This window comes from Tenrec ecaudatus, chromosome 2 (assembly GCF_050624435.1).
Source record: "Tenrec ecaudatus isolate mTenEca1 chromosome 2, mTenEca1.hap1, whole genome shotgun sequence".
Lineage (NCBI taxonomy): Eukaryota > Metazoa > Chordata > Mammalia > Afrosoricida > Tenrecidae > Tenrec > Tenrec ecaudatus.
The window spans coordinates 283075545-283080832 of NC_134531.1; positions in this window are offsets into that span (position 1 = coordinate 283075545).

Below are 5288 nucleotides of genomic sequence, written 5' to 3' on the forward strand. Positions count from 1 at the left end.
TCCAGGAACTGAAGTAGAAAGCAAATTTTGAGAATGACGAGGGCAACGAATGTATAGGGGTGCTTTGCTCAAATGATGTATGTATGGATTGTGATACGAGTTGTATGAGCCCCAATAAAATGATTTATTAAATAAAAAAATTGATCTGAGTTTCTTGAAATAGAAAAGTCTGTTTGAATTTGATAGCGTTGAGGCCAGTTCCTGGCAGTGACCCGTTCCCTGGACCTTAAAAACAATAAAGGGTTTTGTTTGGTGGAGAATAGGGTGAAGGGCCTTCTGGGAAGGAGGGGACGGCCTGGGCCAAGATCATGCCCAAGGAGGAGTCAGACATATGGGTAACTGACCGAGAAAATGACGGTTCTCTTTGTGCGTTGAGACACAGATCTGCAAAAGCCTACTGTTGTTGACAAGCCGAAGGGGGCCTTAAACTGGCCAGAAGGAGGACCTTGCATTGAATCACATGAAGTGCTGGAGATGGTTTCTTCCAAGACAACTCGGAGGTCAAAGCATAATCCTTAAAGCAGACCGGGGCTCTGCCGTGCAGTTCTAGGAAAGCTAAGGAGCCTGGTGACAAGATGGGGGAAACACTGGGCCGCTCACCAAGAGGTCAGTGATTTGAACTCCATCTCTTTAAAGGAAGAGGTGGCCATTCGCTTCCATAAAGATCATAGTGTTTACAAACCTATAGGACAGCTTTGCTCAACCCTGTGGGATCATGCGAAGTAGAAATCCAGTATATAGTCATGGGTAAGGTGGCTACAAGGCAAATGATAGGCAACTGTAGTGGTCACACGTGTAAAAGGCCATGTAATTTGATCATGCCAGGGAGAGATGATTAGAGACAATATAAAGAAAGAAGCTAGAGACTATGTGGATACTGGAAAAGGGGGAGAAGTCACAAGCACTAGTCCTTAAATTTCAGCGCTCGTGGACTGGAGGCAGGGGAATCTTATGAGGGCGAACGGAGCTGCATTTGGAAGCAAGTAGCTGCGGTGCAGAATGTGGTTTTTAAGTTTCATGAGATTGAAGTGATGTTAGATGACCCAGGAAGAACTACTTAGTAGCATTCAGGGGCCTGAGGAGAAGTCAATGCTGAAGGGAACGATTTGAAGGTCATTTGCTTAGGGATAAAATATGAGCTAAGAAACCTCATGAAATCTTCCAGAGAAATCAGGAAAGGGGTGCAGACACTCAGGGATCATATTCCAGAGAAATCAGGAAAGGGGTGCAGAAAGTCAGTGATTATATCCCAGAGAAAGGTCACTGTTAGATGAAAAACCACGGGAGATACTGAAAGAAACAGAAAGAAAAATCTCTGAACCGAGGGAACCAGGTTAGTGCACTAATGCATAAACCAAAGGAAGAGGCTGATCAGAAATGTGTGAGCGCATTTGAAGAGGAGGAGAGGAAACCGCTGGATGTGGTGAGAAGATAAACAGGCTCTTTTTATAAAAAAGGAAACTGAGTATCCAGCCCAAACGAATCTAACCTTACTACTTGGAGGATGGCAAACAACCATGTAGATCAGTTGTTTGCTAATAGCACTTAGTGGCAAAGTTTCCACTGGCGGATGGCAAACAGAAATATTAATGTGGGGCAGTTGTAGATGTCAGTCTAATATTTAAAAATAGTGAAAAGTTCCGCCCTTCTTGCCTATCTAAATTAGTATATTTTCATCTATTGTTAAGTAACTCTGGGGACCATTGGCTTGAATTTCATAGGGAAGATAAATTACAAGTACATCATTTTGACTCCCAATTTTTATCAAGTGGAGACTGGCCATGTTGATCTGATAATGTATTTGCTTGACCTGGGCTTATTCTCTTCAACACAAGGTGTGGGATTGCTACATAGGGACCTGCTTCTGTTTTCACAGATCGTTTGAGGCTGGAAGGCAAGAGCAGGAGATTGTTTGTTACACTTCTGCTGTTGAAAGCATTTCATATTAATAATAAAACACTGCGTCCTGATAGTTGTAATGCCCCAACTGTAAGTTCATAGGCATGTCTGTCGCTACCTTAAGCTCCTTTAGAGATGGAAGCACTTGTTGGGAGCAGAGTGGTTTCTAGAAAAGACCAGGGTGTCACCCGCGGAATGCCTTGTGCACTGTGACCATCGCAGTCTCCATCCTGTGCTTTTCTCCAGGTCCTTGGGTATGCGAGTCCACACAAGGTGGCCACGGTGGATAACGTCCAGAAACAACTGCCGGTCATAGGTCTCTTCACCTTCCTCGCTCATTGGGCATTTGGGGGAGGGGGTGGTCTTTGAACTTATAGCAGTAGGAATAAAACCAAACTAATTGCCACCATGTCATTTCTGATTCCTGGTGACATTGTGGAACCAGGATAACACTGTCCCGGTGGGTTTCCAAGACTATTACTCTCTATAGGAGTAGAAAGCCTCATCTTCCTCTCACAGAGCTGTTGGTGGTTTTGAATTGCTGACCTTGAAGCTTAGCAGCCCAACACCACATAACCAACATGCCACCAAGGCATCTAGCAGTAAAATTCGTCACGTAAACATGGAGCACACTCCCGTAGTGTCGCTCATTTCAGATTGTAGTCTAATTTTTAACTCAGATAAAATCATTTTCTGTTCTCACAACCTTAGAAATTGGGTTCTATATCTTCATTTTAAACATCATCAATCTCACGTCCAGAGAGGCTAAGTAGCTGACTCAAGCTGGCGGAGCTAGGAAGTCCCCACAGAGACCTTTCAACCTGGAGCCTGGCTGCAAAGCCAAAGCTGGGTCCTTACCATTTAGGGCCTCACGAGGTGAAAACTGCCAAAGGGCTTCAAAAAGTTCACCCCAAATTTCCATTATATTTTAATTCCATTTTTCTATGAACTTTTTGAAGCCCCCAAGTATAAGAGGTCATACGACTCTTCTAACTCTGCAGTCACATTTCACATTTTCAGAATAATGTTCATAATCTTGTGTACGTTTATTTATCTTCCATATAGTCAAAGGTGATAAAATGAAATTCGAAGATGCATTTCTAAAATATATTCTAAAACCAGGAAAGATACTATTTGAAATAAAAAGAACATCTCATAGACGTAAATAAAAAATATTGAGCGATTTGCCTGTTATTAGAAAATAAATCATATTCACTGTTGGTGCTCTCAGCGGCTAATAGAAGGGTGTAGCTTCAGTCCATTCAAAAGTACTTTCTAAGAAAGACAGGACAGTCAACTTTCCAGAACTCTCAACACTGGCAGCAATATGGATTACCGTTCTAATCGGACACACATGGGGTTGCCATGGGTAAGGATTGATTTAATGGCAACAAGTTGATTGTTGGTCATATGACAATATGTTCCTTTGTTAATATTTATGTAGCTTCTTTTCTCATCATGGAAAGATCTCCCAGTTGACCTCCGAGTGGACAGGAGTTTCCTACACATAGATGTTCCTTGCACGTGAGACTAGAAGTCCTGGATTCACTATCAGGTGGTATCAATGACTTGATGGGAAATATAAATGAGTGGGAATCAAGTTCTTCAAAGATCACACAACCAACCAAACAACAGCCATTGATAGAGCCTCGATCCCCATTTCCAACGACCCTACAGATCGGAGTAGAACTCCCCACAGAGAAGCCCTCCGTGTAATCTTTATCGCAGCAGATTGCCACATCTTTCTTCTGCGGAGCCCCGCTGGGTTCAAACTGCTACCTCGCCAGCTAGCAGCTGAGTGGCGGCCACCATGCCACCACGCAGTAAACACCCTTTGCTCTTGTCTCTTGTTAATGCCACATCAATGCACACTGATGGAATCACGGACACGTTCTGATAGCAATCACTAGAGTCCTGCGTTGACTGTCATTTAACCTCTCAGTCCTTTCCCATCAACATTCCAATACACAGACATTGAGGCTTACATGAAATTTCAGAGGAAAGCATAATCAGTGGTGTCTGTGAATTGTCCCTTGAAGGGACTGAACTAAAAGTTGGCGACATCCATGTGTATGTAGCAGGTTCTTCCCATACACGCTGCTGAGGTACACAGAGGTGAACCGACATATGCAAGGGAACCCAGCAAGTAAGTGGCAAACAACTAAAGAAATCAACACTTAAGCCTTCACTCCGGCAGTGGATTCGGCGGAACATTTAATAGGTAGAATTCATGTAGGGTCACAGCATTCATAATATTTCCCACTGTGTGTATCGTCATATGTCACTGGAGTCCTCACTGAAAACATATGTTAGCTGGTGGTGAAAGCAGGGAACCATGTTCCCGCAAAAAACAGTCTTCTGTGAAAAAATACTAACCTGTTCTTTTCCAGTTTGTTCAGCATTTTTGATGGAAAAAGAAAAACCTTATATCAAAATGAGCAGGAAGGCCTTGTCCCTGGCCCTGGGTGATTCCTCCGCTTTCACCCTCGCCTCTGGGATAGACTGCTCATTTATTGGATGCATGTCCCCTCTCTGTATTCTTTCTGCATCCTCGCAGCAGTTGACACACAGAAAAGAGAGGAAGAGAAAGAGAACAAGTTGGCAGGGAGTCAATATATTTCAGTGTTTTATTACTTCGGAACTCCAGTAGCGTGTAGTTGGTGAGTCTGGACAGAGAATGAGTATTTCTCCAGTGATTCAGATATCAGGGGAAATGATTAAAGACACAACAGCTACAACAAAAATCCATGGATTAATTAGCAGGTCAATTGTGGTTGAGTGGCTATTACTAAATTACATGGTTTGCATTCATGAGGGAGGATTGCTCTTTGATGTTTTTTCCAGCTCAAGTCACTGTATGTTAGAATTTCAGGTCAGTGAGAAGAGATTCCCATTGATTGGTTGATGAGTAATGAGATCAGAAAGGCTAGTACCTGCATTTCCTTCAATTCTACACATTCAAGACTTAATCTTGTTTTCTGTCGGTGATGCATCCCTCTTGCTATTCTCATAGACAATGAGATTTGATGACTTGATTAATCATAAGGAAGGAAAGCAGTGCTAACAATGCTGAGAGACAAGAAATGTCAAGGTCAGAACATAAGACAGGACCTGGTTGCCAGAAGGGGCAAACAATCTCTAGGAGTGGTAGAGGGCAGGTGAATATGTATTATTTAGGAAGGAAACAGCAAGTCTCACGGAAGAGTTGAAACAAGTCTCATGAAACAATAGATTCACCACATGTTCCACCATTTCATTCAGTCATCTAACACATGTTTTGGAGCACTTGTGTTGGCTGCTAACATTGAGGTCAGTAGTTGGAAATCACTGGCCACTCCAAGTCAGAAAAATGAGGCTGTCTACTCCTATAAATATTTACAGTCTCAGAT